The sequence below is a fragment of the Macaca fascicularis genome, chromosome 6 (genome assembly GCF_037993035.2).
Source record: "Macaca fascicularis isolate 582-1 chromosome 6, T2T-MFA8v1.1".
Taxonomy (NCBI): domain Eukaryota; kingdom Metazoa; phylum Chordata; class Mammalia; order Primates; family Cercopithecidae; genus Macaca; species Macaca fascicularis.
Genome location: NC_088380.1, coordinates 6413777 through 6431216, shown reverse-complemented (window position 1 = coordinate 6431216; position 17440 = coordinate 6413777). Strand labels below are relative to the sequence as shown.

Below are 17440 nucleotides of genomic sequence, written 5' to 3'. Positions count from 1 at the left end.
GAGCAGCCTCCTAATCCACCATCTGCAGCTGAGACCCAGAAAGGCCAGTGGGGTAGTTCAAAGGCCTGAGCCAATGGTGTAGATTCCAGAGTGGGTCTGAAGGCCTGAGAACCAGAAACCCCAGGGGCAGGAGAAAATCGACCTTCCAGCACAAGCAGTCAGGCAGAATTCATTCACCCTTCTGCGTTTTTGTTCTATTCGGGATGGACTGGATGTGGCCACCCTCACTGGTGCCTCTTTGCTCGGTCTACTAATTCAAACACCAGTCTCTTCTGCGAACACACTGAAATCATGTTTAATGAGCTCTCTGGCCCAGTCAAGTAGGCACATAAAACTAACCACAGAGGGTGATGCTGGAGGTCTGGACAAGCAGGCAGATGGTCAGCGCCAGAGAAGTCAGCTGTCAGATGTCGCGGGCTGGAGATTCCCCCCATTAGGGTGAGGTGACTGGCGTGTAGAGACAGAGCCCCTGCTTCTGGAAGAACGGGAGAACGTTTATGAAAAGAGTAGTAAATTCAGCAGATGGAAGCCCAGGAGGAAGTTTGGGCTCAAGGAGGTGCTTGGAGCTTGGGGCTGGACAGAAGCCTGTTACCCAGGAGGGACACCAGATCATAGGCAGAAAGCAGCAAAGCAAGAATTTATGGACTCACTCAGCAACCCTCTGCCCAGTGAGGGGCAGGCATTAGGATGGGGATGGGCTGGGCAGGTGAGGGGACGGATGGTCTCTAGGGTACCCGTGGCAGAGCCAAGCACAGTGCTGCTGCCAGTCTTGCCAGTGCCTCCCAGAGCGGAGGCTGCATGTTCTCTCATCCTCACCCAGCCTGGAGCATCTGACTACATCGATGACAGAATGTTCCCTGTGCCAAAGTGCAGCCTGGCAACAGAAATGCAATGCTGTTGAATTTCATGGTGAGTGCTGCCTTGTGCAATTGCACACCATGAAACTCTTTATGTATTATAATGCTATACGTTAGTTGCACATGATAAACCTGTGAGACAATGGGGTAAAGCAAGACGCGAGTTCTGAGCGAAGGTATGTGAAGTGCGGAGAAGAGCAAGGAAACATTTTGCCAGATATGAACCAGACAGTAGCCTTGCTCCTTGGATAACCGTGAGCATGAAACCATAAAGAACAAAATCCTCCCTTCCAATTCTTTCCAGCGCCAGGTGGAAAGACAAGTGCATATGACAAAAGTTGGCAATGCAATAGAAGATGTGTTATGGTCAGTGCTGGCAGAATGTTGAAATGATGTAAGTGTGGCCTGCTGGTCAGCTCAGGCTGGATGGTGGGCATGTGAGGTGTGGGAGAAGGATGGCAGGCAAGAAATACCCGTGTCTGGGTTTTTTAGGGTAAGAAACCCTTTTGGTTGGCTATGGTGACAGCAGACCCTTACCCAGGACACATCCAACTGGAAGTCCAGTCATCCCACTCACCAGGCGGGGCAAACCTTCACGTGGGGCCCAAGAAGCACCTGCCTTGGCTTCTCTTTCTTGCCATCTGCCCTTCTTTGTCCATGACATTCACAGTTCGTCACTGATCCACTTTGAACTGCTTTTCACCATGAGGTTTGAAAAATGTGGCCAAGTCTCTCACAGCTAAGCTGAAGAGAGCAATTTGACTAAAAGTCTAGGATGGGGAAGAAAATGTCTGCTTTTCACTTACTGCATTTTCTACTTACGTGATTATTTCACTTTGCTTGAGTTGTGGAATCTTGGCCGTTCCAAAGTGCTGGTGTCCACAGGTGCTTCATCCAAAACACACAGGCAGGCAAACCTCCCATCCAATTTGCAGTTCCAAGAACTCGGAGTGCATTTGGTTTGGGATATTCTGTGAAAGCTCTCTGCGTTTCCAATTTCTTTGTAAGACCTGACAACTGCAATGAGCAACTGAGGCGTGAGTCTCCCTCACCCAGGTTTGTTAAGCCAGCTCTAGGGTGAATCTAGGGAATAATATAAGCAACAGACACATAGGTGGGTGTTTTTTCTGAGGATTTTAGGAGGTTTAGGATTTACACACCTTTGAAAAGGGGGTGGGAGGCATATATAGGGTAGGCAGTAATGTGAATGGTTATATTTCTCTGAGACTTCAGTTCAAGCTTATTCAAAGCCCAGGACAACTTTGAATGTGGCCGGCCTCACACAAATTCCTAAACTTTCTTAAAACATTATGAGATGTTTTTGCAACTTTTGTTTTTAACTCATCAGCTATCATTAATGTCAGTGTATCTTATGCGTTGCCCACGACAATTGTACTTCCTCCAATGTGGCCCAGGGAAGCCAAAAGATTGAACACTTACGCTTTAGTTAGTGTCAAGTAAATCTACATTTCACATAAAAGGTGAATGTCTAAAGAGAAAAAGGGAGTCAAGGAAAAGTCAATTATGTAGAGATCTCTGGGTAGGTGGAGAAATGAGTCTGGACTTGGTTTTGCTCTGCTAAGGTGAGTTTGAAAGGAACATTATTGACGAGGCGTGGTGGCTCACACCTGTACTGCCAGCACTTTGGGAAGCCATGAGTTCAAAACTAGCCTGACCAACGTGGTGAAACTCCATTTCTACTAAAACAAAATACAAACATTAGCCAAAGATGGTGGCACACACCTGTAATCCCAGCAACTCGGGAGGCTGAGGCAGGAGCATCGCTTGAACCCAGGAGATGGAGGCTGCAGTGACCCAAGGTTGCACCACTGCACTCCAGCCTTGGCAACAGAGTGAGTGAAATTCCGTCTCAAAAAAGAAAGGGACATTATCGGTGTGGAGTTCTAGCAGCTGGACTTAGATTGCAGACCTGAAGTTAGAATTGGTGTGTCCTTGTTTATTGGAGGCCAGCAAAATTTGACTTGTCGATGATTCATCAGGGCAGCCCTTCCAGATACCTGAGGCCTTTACCTTTTAATGGGGATCTGGTTGATGTCTAATACTAGTAACAGTCATTCATTTGTAAGAGCAGGTTTCATGACTCAGCTTCAGGGATTAATATTTTTTTTAATAACTTTGTGGGGGTGGAGGGATGGATCTTGAGATTTTTATTTTCCTTTATAAAGCAAAATAAACAAACAACAAAACGCTTCTATATCCTGGGCTGGATGGAATGCCTGTATACTGACTTTTGGGGTCCCTGCACAGTCCCTAGGTGGGTTCCATGTTTGGATGTAGTCAAAAAGGACTGGTGGAGCTGACCTTCCCTCCACCAACCTCCTCAGCTGTCAGAGCTCAAGGCTACAGGAACCTAAACGTGAAGATCTATCCTTTAGGGGTACTGGGTCAAGGGATGAAAACACAGACCTTCCTGGTTTGATCAGATATGCTTGGACATGTTTCCACCCCGGCAGCTTACAGAACTCACTTCATCTTGGAAGCGTAGCGAGAGATATTTATTTCTTGTCAGGAAAACTGCATGACATCTTAAATTTCTATGTGATTTTCAGAGCATGTATTTCTCTCACAGTTCCTTTGAAAACACACATTACATGATTGATTATATAACCATCCCAGCAATTTTGAGAAGAGTCAGGGAGAACATTAAAAAAAGAGAGAAAGTCTCCCATAACATGAGCAAAATGATCTGCTAACACAGCTTGTCAGTTACCTTATGGCATCTTTTGCTCATAAACAGGATATTGTGCTTTATAAATCAGTTATATCCTCTCTGAGTTTTAAGCATATGTTACAGTAAATCAGTGGAACTTGACTGGAGAGTGTTTTAATTGAACTTGGAAGCAAAGAAAAGAAAAGTTTGTACGATACAGCAGACAGTGCGGTTTTTCTGGGCACCAGGTGATACTTGTGAATATTTAACTGCCTGGAGTCAGAAAGCATGTGTGCGAATGTTGGTTATTTATCTAACAGAACGATCGCCCTAGAACAAGGCAGTCCATTTCCAAGTAGCACGTGTGGCTGGGAGAAGACCTTCTGAAATGAATACTCACCCCCTTGCCTCCCCAAATTAGCCTCCTGTCTCTGCTCCAGAAGCTTCCTAATCGTCTGTGTGCAACTGTGCAATTACAGCAGCCTGTCTTAACAAAGCTGTGTGATCACCAGCTTCGGGCAAACGCTTGTGATTGGAGTGGTGAGAGGTGTTGTCTCACCCTATTCACAGGGAGTTTCTCGTTTTTCACATGCGCCCACTTATAAATGTCTGTCACGGGGTTTCAGGCCATTCACCGCTTACACATTTGCTAATTGTTCCTCATTCTTCTGTGTTTCTTAGCCTCAGATTTTTCGTATCCATCTGTTCTAACTAAAATCTCTCTCATCAAATTGAAAGCCCCTCCAAATGATTTCTTACCATTTTCTCCTAATTGCCACTCCAGAGACCTGGCTACCCATTTGAAATATCTTTTTGAAATCTTGATTATCTGTAGGAAATATTTTTTTCTGACATGATAGAAGCAGCCAGTTTTAGTGCTATTTGGGATGCTTAAGTAGCTATAGGCTGGAAATGGGAGATTCTTTTTCCTTTTTTCCTTCTATTTTTCTTTCTGTCCTTCTCTCCCTACTTCTCTCTTTCTCTTTCCAAATATTTACTGTGAGGCTGCTAGGTCTCAGAATCTGTTCTGAACACTGAGGATACAGCAGTGAACACAAGAAAATAAATCTGTTTATGGAGCTTACACTTTAAAGAAGGAAGAAAGGCAATAACAAACATCTACAACATCTATAACCTGTATGTACATATTGTAATAAAGATACTTATGTGAGTGTGTGAAGAGATGCAGACACAGAGGTAGACCTAGATACTGGAGTAGACGGATATAGGGAATGTGCCTAGCCAGGCAGGGAAGAAGGGCGTGAGCAAGCCTGTGGGAGGGGCAGGAGGCCAGGGTGGACAGGATGCTCTCTAGGGTTTTTCCCAACACAGCCCTGAGGCCAGCGAGGGAGGAGCCTCGGATGAGGACAGGAAGAGGGGCAGTGAGAGGAGGGAGCCATGATCGCCACCATGAGGAATGGGGAGGCCGGCCTGGCAGGAGCTGGGTGAGCCAGGGGATGAAGGAAGTCAGAAAGGGAGCAGGGGCCACAGGCTGCAGAGCCTTGAAGCCTTGGCAAGAGGCCTGGAGCTTTTCTTGAAAGTGATACAGGAAACTTGCTAGGTGAGTTGATTCGAGTCCACGTTAAAAGTGACTCAGGGGGTCACGTGAAGAATGGATGGCAGGAGTGGGTGACTTAATTATGCTGTTTCTATAATTATTAAGTCATTATTATAAGTTAGGTAATAAGTTTTAATCACACTGTAGAAGTATTGTAGCTCCGTTTATAACAAGATTTAAATTCAATGCTTTACATGTAATTTAGCTTATTTCTCATTTCCTCCCACTACACCAGCCTCTATTTGATTCATCCTGGAGTTCCTTAGGTTCCCAGCATAAGACCCTTTAGTCCGTGTGAGTGTCTTAGAGCCACAAGTGCAGATGTAGCCGAGCCTCTGACCTTGGCTGCCTGGCTGTTCTTCAGATGCCTGCGTGTGCTCCCGCCTGGGGCACTTCGAGGGTCCTCCTGCCTGGAGTGGTCTTTTCAGAGATGTCCTCATGCTTCTCTCCCCAGTCCCTTAGGGTTTGCTCAAAATCAGCTTTTCAGAGACACCTTTCTCTGGCCACCCTATGTGAGTATGTGACTCTCACCAGCGTTGCCCATCCTCCTCCCCGGATTTATTTTTCTCCATAGCCTTATTACCATCAGATATGCCAAATGTCTTCCATAGTAAAAAAATATTCAACTTCACATAAAAATTAGCCGTTTTAAAATGAACAATCCAGAGACATTTAGTACATTCACAATGCTGTGCAGCCATCTCCTCTGTCTAGTTCCAAACATTTCCATCACTCCAAAGTAAAGCCCTTTACCCATTAGAGTTTCTTCCCATTCCTCTTCCGCACTCCTGGCAGCCTCCAGTGTGCGTTCTGTCTCCTTTGATTTATCAACTCTGTATGTTTCGTATGAATGGTATCACACAGCATGTAACTTTTTCATTCTGGTTTCTTTCACTTAACTGATGTTTCTGAGATTCATCCATGTTGTAGTGTGGTAAGTACTTCACTCCTTTTTTTTTTTTTTTTTTTTTTTTTTTTTTTTTTTTTTGAGATGGAGCCTCGCTCTGTTGCCCAGGCTGGAGTGCAATGGCTTAATCTCGGCTCACTGCAACCTTCACCTCCCAAGTTATTCTCATGCCTCAGCCTCCCGAGTAGCTGGAATTACAGGCGTATGCTGCTATGCCCATCTAATGTTTTTGTATTTTAGTAGAGATGGCATTTCACTGTGTTGCCCAGGCTGGTCTTGAACTCCTGAGCTCAGGCAATCTGCCTGCCTCCGCCTCCCAAAGTGCTGGGATTACAGGTGTGAGCCACTGCACCTGGCCATACTTCACTCCTTTATAAGGCTGAATACTATTACACTGTATGTGCGGGCCACAATATGTTTATTTGTTTATCTGTTGCTGGACATTTGGGCTGCTTCTCTCTTTTGGCTGTTAACAAAAACACATGCAATTTATAAATTTAGAAAAGGAGAGGAGACTTTGTTTCCTATAAAGGGCTACGGCCTGCAAGGTGGCCATCCCATACGCTGGGAAGCACAGGCTCCAGCCAACACCAGAGGAGGAGCTGGGCAGGAGCTTTATGCTGAATGGGCTGTCTAAATACACATATTCAACAGGTGACAGGAGGACCTATGAATATTCATAAGACTGGTCCTGATGCATATGTATTACACACATGCATGTAACATACGACCCATGCTTGCTTTGGGGTGGAGACTTAACATTTAAATGTATTACGGTTAGGCCCTGTATGTCAAGAGGTCTTTTCAGGACATGGAAGCATGCAAGTGCGTGGTCTCTGTAACCCTGTCATAACCGGCCCATGGTCGGTGCTCTTCTTATCAGGAGAAATTACCAAAATCAGTCTCTTGTCCAATAAAGGCTGCAGCTATGGCTACTGGAACAGAGGGTGAGTTGGCGTTCCTGAGCGGGATAGGCTACAATTGTTTTGGTATTGTTTTATGTTGAGGCCAGTGCTTGTTTAACTGCTAGAGAAAAAGAAAAAATGTGTGGTGGTTAGAACATACTTTATCCTTTAAGTGTAGGAGTGTGTGATTTAACATTTTCCTGGTATGGCCTTGGGTCCTGTTTATCATTTGGTATCTTGTTGCCACAGAGTCTGTTCTGTCAGTCTTACGATCTCCATTTTAACATTAATGTTGCTCAATTGTTGTGTCTAAACCAAAACAGGAAGGGGGTATAATGAGGCGTGTCTGACCTTCTGTCCCATCATGACCAGGAGCTCAGTTTGAAGGTTTTTTGGGGTCCCCTTGGCCACAAGGCGGCTGGGGTCAGTTGGTGAGGGGCTGAGTTGAGCTAACATGGCTATTGTGAGGAGTACTGCTATCCACGTGTGTATGTGAACTTGCTTGATTTTCAGTTCTCCTGGGTATGTACCTGGAGTGAAATTGCAGGATTTGTGCCGATCAACACTCTTCTCTCAGGCTACCCTTGTTCCTGTTGCATCAGAAAAGCAAAATATTGTTCTTGTCCCAAGGCTCTGGCAGCTGAATGGTGACTTATCTTTCTGTTATAATTGCCCTGATCTAGGTCACATTTCACTTAAGGGGGGTCTGGCTCAACTAGAGAAGACAGCAGGATCAATACCCCCAGTTATTTATAAAACTCCCTCCGGAGATCACTTAGGGAAGCTCTTTGAGCATGGGTTCAAACCCATTATCAGTGATGGACCTTTAAAATTAGTATCTTTCTTCTAAGGAGAGCAAAGAATATTCAGATATTGTTAAGAAATAGAAAATTGCAAGATTAAAATAAAAACAGATGCTGTAAATTATAATTCAATTTTTTAATATTTTATCCAACACGACAGTGGCAAAATTAAATATTGGGATTTTCAAGGAAAATTATCTAGGTTCTTCTGTAAGTGGAGGCAGAGTTTTTGGAAAAGCATCAGTTGGGAATCATTAAGATAAAGTTTGCCCATAATTAGGTGTTTTGGGTCTAGCATTGGGAAGTTACTTTGCTTTCAATATCTGATGTAGACTGCGTAGTGTAATTTCTGTCACATCATGGGCAAAGGTTAGATGAGGTGCCAGTTTGGTGGATCCCAAGCTTGACTTCACAATGAGTCGCCTGGGGAGCTTTTGTCCAGATGAAACCTGTGTCTTCCCTGTAGGTATTCTGCTTTAGTTCGTTTAGGAGTGTGGTTGGGGTATCTGTATTTTTAAAAAGTCTTCTTCCTTCTTGTCACCTTCCAGGTGCCTGTAATGTGCAGCTAGACTTGAGCATGGCTGTCCTAGGGTAGCTCAGAAGTTCTTTGGGAAAAAAAGATGCTTTATTTGATGATGTTAAGTTTGCAGTAAGAGAGTTGAATTTTTATGTACAGCTGACATTGTGCTTCATATCCCCTGAATGCATATTTCAAGAGCTTATGTCTTAAGCACATATTTCATTTTATTTAGGCCAATTGGAGCATCTAGAAGCTTGCATCTCAAAATGAAAGCAGCATTGGCCAGCAGCATTGCCCCCACCTGGGAACTCATTAGAAATGCAGCCCCTGAACAAAGGCATGAACTTGGTTGCAACCGTGTGGACATGTACAGGCAGCAGTGAGAGCCTCAGACACAGGACAGCTTGGGGCATAGGAGACAGATTATGTTGAGGGGAAGGACGAGGGATTCTGCATTGGATCTTGTTGCCATGATGATGCCAAGAATGCTGTGGAGTACAACAAACAGTATGGATGGTGTTTCCAACATGACTGTAAGACTCTGATCAACCAAAAGCAAATGTTCATTGTGCAAGACTCAGGCAAAACCAATGGTGTGGATGGAGTTTCTCCTGAGCCACCCAGCACATAGACCTGGCCACGTCTTGTCCAGCCACGTCCCCCTTTTCTGCAGATGGTAGCTGAGAAAATGGACAAAGTTTAAGAAACATGTTTCTGATTGTTCACCTTCAAAAATGGAATTGATGCCATCCCAAGCTGGGCTGTATTTTATAGAATAATTCATTTTCTTGTTTTATTCATTGCCTGATAACATACAGAGAAGCCCTGCTGAGTGGCCCTCGTGAACAGTAAAGGACTTGGCAAGCAGTGAATGTTGAGTGAATCTGGAACACTTGCACGTTTCTTTTCTTTACATAGAATTACACCAATGAGCCACGGGCTCCTGACAGACTCTGGGAGCTTTCTTTCACAGTGTGGGGAGTTGAACTGTGGTGTGTATCAGAATTTCATGCACACTTACATAGAGCTTAGATGCCTTGTGTGAAACTGTGTCAATTACCTTTGCTGAAAGGGGAGAAACAAATTGTAGAAGAGGATTGACTTGGTCTGTGCAGTGGTCACACTTTTGATAAATAATTATTGGCAAAAGAATCTCAGTAGAAATGGGTGCTTCCAGTAATTAACCACAACTATTCAAAGGCTCCTATTCCCACAGCAGCAGACAGGATTTAGATCTATAGGAAAGATTTCTTAACATAGACAGTTATTAAAGATCAGAATGAATTATTAATCAGCCTTTGCTGGAAGTCTTTAGAAAGAGAATGGGTTTTAATTTGCCTGGAACATTTTATTGGGATTCTTCCCACAGCCGGGATGGTGGCTGTGATGCACTTAAGCACACTCAGAGTCCTCAGATGTTGGAATTTACTTATGAAACTGAACTGGCAGAAAGGCTGTGGGTCAACACACAGGAAGTATAAGAGGAAGGCAGTGAAGCATCTCAGTAGCCATGTGAGTTTGGTTGGGAGGGTATGACTTGGGGAAAGATGGAAGAAAGAGATCAGTAATTCATTCCCTGTCATATTGTCAACAGTGGATGTTGCAAAGCTCTTCCTCTCCATGGAAGGAAAGAATGAAGAAAAGAGGGAAGAGGAAAATAGGAAAGGAGAGAAAATGAACATAGGAAGGAGGAGGGAAGAAGGAAAGGCAGATGGAAAGACAGAAGCTAACATTTACCGAGGTTTGACTGTGTAGCCAATGTAGTTTGCATTTATTACATCTGGTGGGCTATGCCTTTGGATCATTGTCTCAGTTGCACGGATAAGGAGACATTTACCTTGCATTTACCTTGATGAGAGGTCAGAGCCCATTTCCTCTCCATAGCACCCATGGCTACTCCCTTCCATGTGCAAGAATGCCTCTGCCCCTCAGTTCATGAAGAGGAGAACCATCCCATGTACCTGGTGCTCCATCTCATTCTGCCTCTCTCCTGCTCCCTTTCTCTGTTCTCACTATTGAGGCAATAGCTCTGCTGGACTTCCTTTATCTCCCCTCCGCACCTCCTCCCTCCCTCCCATGTTCCTTTTTTATCTTCATTCATTACTTCACTTTCACCAACTGCTCTCGTCTCTCTTTTCTCGAATAGCTTTTCCCATGACATGCCTTGTTTTCCCCCGACAAATGTCCATGGAATTTCTTCCATTGCTTTCATTGTCAACTTTCTAAAAGGAAAAGTGAAACTCTGACCCCCACATGCCATCTCTCCCCACCAACTCACCACGGCTTCCCTTGGAACTGGGCTTCTGCTCTCACTGCCCTAAAGGAGTTTCTCAGAAGTTCACTGAAGGGCTGCCTTTTGGTCCTGCCTGTCCTTTCTCTATTCTTGACATGTTTGACCAGTTTCTCCTTCTTATACTGTCCCTTTTGGTTCACGCTGTTCGGAAAGCAGGAGCCTAGGAGAGCTGGAGTGACACCATTTTAAAATCAACTTCATCTTAAAAGTAGCAAGGCACATTCCTCGCCAGTTACGATCCAGGGTCCTGTGGTGTTTACAGCCAAAGAAGCAGCTTGGAATGCAGGCAAGAACAAACTCCCAGGATAACAGAAAGTGCAGATGTCCCAACGCCCATAACAATAGATGCTTTCAGATAATTATAGTTATGCTTTGATGTACTTACACACTAAAATGTCAAGGATAGTTTCCTTTAAATTGATAAAATAATAAATTTTGTCATGCTGTCGGCCCACCCGCACATAGGCACAACTTGGTTTAGTCTTTACATAGACAACTCCTATATAAGAAAAGCTTAAATCAAGGTTGGTGGGTTCCTCTACTTGATTTCTGAGGATGCCCTACCCTGTAATGGTGTCGTTTTCAATATACTCTCTCCTCACTGCACTCTGTGACTCGCCTTGAATTCTTTCTTGTGTGAGATTCCAGAACCTTCTCTTGGGGTCTGAATTGGGACCCCCTTTCCTGGCAACAATGTGGCCATAATGTTCATGGTCCTCTTCCTACCTGTTTAACCAAATTTGCCTCCCTTCCCTTAAAGACGTGTGTGAATCTTCATTAATCCTGTCCTTCTTAGTGATTGCACATGGTCTTGGGTCTTAACCATCATCTCTAGCAGATGATGAGCAAGTCCCCAGCACCCTTCGTGGTTTCTCTTCTGAAGGCCCACCAGGTACTTCAGCTGCCCCATAAATAGCTCAGAGTCAGCATAACAAATCTAAACTTACTTCGTGAAATCTGTTTCTCTTCTCATTTTCAGTCTTCTAGGCTAAGGGTCTGGTTACTTTGACCAATTGCTCCCCCTTGTCCTCTAAATCTGATCTTGCTCCTTTTCTTTCTAGTTCAGATACAGATTTGTGTAGTTCAGGTTCTCATTCCTTCCTGTCTGAAGTTTTGTAATAAGATCCTGTCTGGTTGGGACATCCATGGTGTCTATTCTGCTTGTTTAGGTTTAACACTTCTCTCATTTAAACGGAAACTGTTGATGTCCCCACTAGACCTGTCCAAACTTATCACTTACTTGCAGGGTGCTGGAGTTGGTATACCCCAAGGACTGTTCTAAGTGAGGCTAACAGCTAAGCCACAAAAAATGTTGCTTCATTAACAAATAAGCTTGGGAAGTTCTCAGCTGAACAAAGTTAAACAGAGTGTTTCTTTACCCAGAACTTCACAGATAATTTAATATATTAATGAACACTGTATTTCCAAGAGAATACACCAGATTCAGAAATTCCCAAATTTTATGGTCATATGATTTCCTTGTGTGTTGGTGGGTCCATACCCAATGTGGGGAAAAGAAAGAGAGATCAGCCTGTTACTGTGTCTATATAGAAAGAAGTAGACATAAGAGACTCCATTTGGTTCTGTATTTGAGATGCTGTTAATCTGTGACCCTACCCCCAACCTTGTCCTTGCAAAAGACATGTGCTGTGGTGACTCAAGGCTTAATGGATTTTGGGCTGTGCAGGATGTGTCTTTGTCAAACAAGTTCCTGAAGACAGCTTGCTGGTTAAAAATCCTGCCCGTCCCTGGGCAATGGAACATCTCGGTGTAAAACCCAATTGTATGCTCTGTTTACTGAGATAGGAGAAAACCGCCTTACGGCATAAGGTGGGACTTGCTGGCGGGACTTGCTGGAGCAATGCTGCTAAGAGGTTTATGGAGATGTTTGCATATGCGTATCAAGGCACAGCATTTTCCTTTGAACTTACTCATGTCACAGAGATCTTTATTCATATGTCTTACTGCTAATTTTCTCCCTTCGATGATCCTATTGTCCTGCCACTCCCTTATCTTTAAGGTGGTAAAGATAATTATCAATAAATACTAAGGGAACTCAGAGACGGATGCCGGCATGGGTCCTCTGTATGCTGAGGGCTGGTCCCCTGGGCCCACTTTTTCTTTCTCTATACTTTGTCTCTGTGTCTCATTTCTTTTCTCAAGTCTCTCGTTCCACGTAACGAGAAAAGCCCGCAGGTGTGGAGGGGCAGGCCACCCCTTCAATATCCCCCCAGAAAACAAACTTTACTTCTAACATGAGCATTTTTAAATCTCTTTATTGTCTCATGTCATTTCTTTGTACTGTATTTTCATGTCCAAATTCTGCTGATTTCTGAAAATATGGTTTAAATATCCCCTTTTTAATGAAGTCTTCATTATTCATTAGGATGTTTTAGATTGTGAATAATGGAACAGACAACTTTCCCCCCAAAATAAAAAAAGATAGGAATTTATTGCCTTACATCAAGGGTCAGTGTAAACTGTGGTCCATAGGACAAATCTGGCCTGTTGCCTGTTTTTGTAAAGCTCATGGCCTAAGGATGACTTATACTGTCTAGTGGTTGAAAAAAAAGTCCAAAGAAGAACAATATTTCCTAACTCATGAAAATTATATGAAATTCAGATTTTAGTGTCCGTAAATAAGTTTCATGAAACCTACCAACATGCCTTCTTTAATATAATTTCCAGGATTGCTTTCCCAGTGCAATGGCAGAGTTGAGTAGTTGCAACAGATACTGCGTGATACGCAAAACTAAAAATATTTATTATCTGATGCTTTATAGAAAAAGCTTTCCTTTATAGTAGAATGATTTATAGTCCTTTGGGCATATACCCAGTAGTGGGATTGCTGGGTCAAATGGTATTTCTGGTTCTAGACCCTCGAGGAATCACCACATTGTCTTCCACAATGGTTGAACTAATTTACACTCCCACCAACAGTGTAAAAGTGTTACTATTTCTTCACATCTTCTCCAGCATCGGTTGTTTCCTGACTTTTTTTTTTTTTTTTTTGAGACGGAGTCTCGCTCTGTCGCCCAGGCTGGAGTGCAGTGGCGCGATCTCGGCTCACTGCAAGCTCCGCCTCCCGGGTTCACGCCATTCTCCTGCCTCAGCCTCCCGAGTAGCTGGGACTACAGGCGCCCACAACCGCCCCCGGCTAATTTTTTTTTTTTTGTATTTTTAGTAGAGATGGGGTTTCACCGTGGTCTCGATCTCCTGACCTTGTGATCCGCCCGCCTCGGCCTCCCAAAGTGCTGGGATTACAGGCGTGAGCCACCGTGCCCGGCCGTTTCCTGACTTTTTAATGATTGCCATTCTAACTGGTGTGAGATGCATATGTATGTTTATTGCAGCACTATTCACAATAGCAAAGACTTGGAACCAACCCAAATGCCCACCAATGATAGACTGGATAGAGAAAATGTGGCACATATACACCATGGAATACTATACATCCATAAAAAAGCATGATTTCCTGTCCTTTTCATGGACATGGATGACGCTGGAAACCATCATTCTCAGCAAACTAACACTGGAACAGAAAACCAACACCACATGTTCCCACTCAAAAGTGGGAGTTGAACAATGAGAACACAAGAACATGAGCGAGGGGACCATCACACACCAGGGCCTGTCAGGGGGTGGGGGGCTAGGGGAACGATAGCAATTAGGAGAAATACCTAATGCAGATGAAGGGTTGATGGGTGCAGCAAACCACCATGGCATGTGTATATGTATGTAACAAACCTGCACGTTCTGCACATGTATCCCAGAACTTAAAGTATAATTTAAAAAAAAAAGTAAAAGCTTTCCCAGCCCTGGCTTAAATAACTGAGCAGGTGGGCAGTCCAGGGGAAGAACAGAGCCCCACATAATGCTTTCCAGGGCTCCATTGACGGTATCACAGGCACTTTCTGTCTCTGTGTTTCCTGACAATTCCCTTAGGCAGGTTCTCCCACATTCCCGAAAGAACTGCCAACAGCTTCAGAGCCACGTGTACTTCATTCCCAATGAGCAGAAGACAAATGCCATTGTCCCAGCATTCTCAGCAAACTCCTGAGGTTTCTTCTACCTGGAAAGACTTAAGCAGATGACCCCCTCACCCCACCAGCAGACCCACGCCTCAACAGACTCCTGTGTCCATGGGCACAGGCGGCAGGGCTTGGCCTGGGCGTGAGCTCCACCCCTGGCCCCTGGAACTGGAATTGTTTCCCAGGGCTGTGGAGCTCCTCAATGTATGCCAGAGACTTTCGTGTAAGAGGAGAGGAAACCGATGCCAGGGAGACAGTGTGACTGTTTGTTCTCATCGTCTCCGTTTTTTGACATTCAACTTCACTTCTGCATATCCCCTTCATAGAGATTTATCACTCACTCCCTCAAATTGTGTTTTTGTGTGTGATGTCTCAACTCCTTACTGAGAGCAATGATCATATCATGTTCAGGTTCCTGTTTTCCCATTGTTGACTATAGTCCTTTGTGCCTAATGGGCACTTAATAAATAGACTGCCAATGATACAAACCTGAAAGGGAATGGAGAGATTATCCTTTACAGACTCTGGAATATTACATGAATGCAGGGGCACCAAGGCTGGAACTAGGGCAGGAACCCTTATAACTTGTCCAAGAAAAGAGAACCAACATTAGAATTAGGTTAAACACAGTGAAATGATTTTGTCTCCAGAAAGTGATTCAACATTGATGGGAGCAGCAATGACTCACGCCTGTAATCCCAGGACTTTGGGAGGCCAAGGTGGGTGGATCATCTGAGGTCAGGAGTTTGAAACCAGCCTGGCCAACATGGTGAAACCCTGTCTCCACCAAAAATACAAAAAATTAGCTGGGCGTGGTCGTGAGCCCCTGTAATTCCAGCTACTTGGGAGGCTGAGGAAGGAGAATCCCTCGAACCCGAGAGGTAGAGGTTGGAGTGAGCCGAGATCCTGTCATTGCACTCCAGCCTGGGTGACACATCAAAAATCCATCTCAAAAAAACAAAAAACAAAAAACAAAACATTGTTGGGAGCAGATGCTGAGTTTAAGCCCATGGTAAAGAAAGAGAAAGGCTGATGATGAACCTATTGCCTTGCTCTGAAGTGCCCTGCCTCCCTCCCAGAATCCACGCACCTCTGTCGCAGCTCTAGAATCCTCCTGCTGATTTGGTCCCTGTATAGTCTAAGTCATGCATTAGGGCACTCCATTCCTGGCTAAGACAGTGAAAATGTTTGATAGCAAAGAAGCTTCTAAAGAAATGTAATATTATCAGTCAGTTATCTGAACTCAAAACACTTAGATAAAAGTCAAAGGGTACCCAGATCCTGGTTATCACAGTGTCTATAACTTACTTTATTTCATCATGGACTGTGTGAAATTCTGTGTGGTCACTTTATGATCCTGACTCATGCCTGACTCTTTGCACACTGGACAAAACCCCTGGCTCATCCAGTGAGCCACTCAGGGAGGCTCATGTACTTCAGACATAGGAGAATTGGGTCATGGAGGTTTCCCTTACCCTGGGGCCCAATGTCCTATCCTCTTCTAAATCCCAGGAGCTCTTGGAAAGATTCCAGCCCATGAGTCAGCATCTCGCAAGGTTCCCAATTTTGTCTTTTCTTAACAATTCTAGTACCTTCTTTCATTCAAATAATAGGCTTGAAAAAGTTTGAACAGCAAATATTATATAAAAAAGCTATTTGGACTTCAACAATATCTCTTGTATATTATACATCAGTAATAGGTAAAATATCTAGAGAAAAACAGCACAAGTGTTGCTGTTGTATGAAATGTCAGCTTTTCTATTTCTTCCTTGAGAAAAAGACTGTTTCAATTTATCTAAAGCAGCTCCTGTTTTATTCAAACACACTTGAAAATTGTATCTCTATGCTAACTTTTACAAAACATTAACAAGTGAAGATCTCTGTGAAAGATACATTTTACTAAAGGCCAGTGGTTACATTGGAAACCCTGCAAAATTATCTTACATACACAAGTAGTCTAAAATACGGCTTTGCATTGATCCTAAAATGGAATAGACTCAATAATATCTGATCTCCTAGAATCTTTGTAAGATTGTAATTTATAAAGCAACAGAAATTCTCATAAACTCAGCATCTGGAGCAAGAATATTTTGCAATGCAAATTTCAGTACATTCTACATTTATGACTATGAATTAGTTAAACACACAGCTCCCCATGCTATTTGCACATGCAAATCAGAGGAAAGAGTGTCACTATAGATTTTGTATTTGGAGTCCTTACTCCCATTGTGCCTTGCCTATCTGTAAAGCAATCTGACTTGATTATGTGAGACAAAAATTACCAGGTGAATTTAGAAACAAAGCTCCCTCTTTTCCTTTTGAATCAGTAGCATATTCTCTCAACACCTTTTTTGGATTTGATCTACGGCAGATGCTCAATAAAGGAGGGCATCTCATGCACATTCAGGATGCAAATTCTGAGAATTTATAGCCATGCTTATTGTTTTAGTTCGCTTGGGCTGCCATAACAAAATGCCACAAATGGGTTGCCTAAACAACAGAATTTTATTGCTTCACCGTTCTGGAAGCCTGAAGTCTGAGATCAAAGTGTCAGCAAATTTAGTTTCTTGTGAGAGTTATGATGAAGAATCTGTTCCATGCCTCTCTCCCAGCCTCTGGTGGCTTGCTAGAAATCTTTGGCTTTTCTTGCCTTGTTTTCCTCCGTCTTCCTCTTCATTTGCAATTTCCCTGAGTGTATGTCTTTGTGTCCAATTTATAAGGACATATTTATATTGGATTAGAGGCCAGCTTTACTCCAGTATGATCTCATCTTAACTAATTATATCCGCAAAAACCCCGTTTCTAAATAAGGTCACTTTCTGATGTTCTGTGGGTGAGGACTTCAACAAAATCTTTTTGGAGAGACGTAATTCCACCCATAATGCCCATGAAGAA

At 43.6% G+C, this 17440-nt stretch overlaps 1 long non-coding RNA gene across 1 annotated transcript in view; it reads left to right on the top strand.

Moving 5' to 3' along the window:
- LOC123573915 (uncharacterized) overlaps positions 1-12573 on the top strand; it is a 198188-nt gene extending 185615 nt beyond the window's left edge. Inside the window, exon 3 of the long non-coding RNA XR_006698631.3 lies at positions 8454-12573. This is a non-coding gene — a long non-coding RNA (uncharacterized lncRNA). The remainder of the gene's footprint in view (positions 1-8453) is intronic.
- The last annotated feature ends 4867 nt before the right edge of the window (positions 12574-17440 follow it).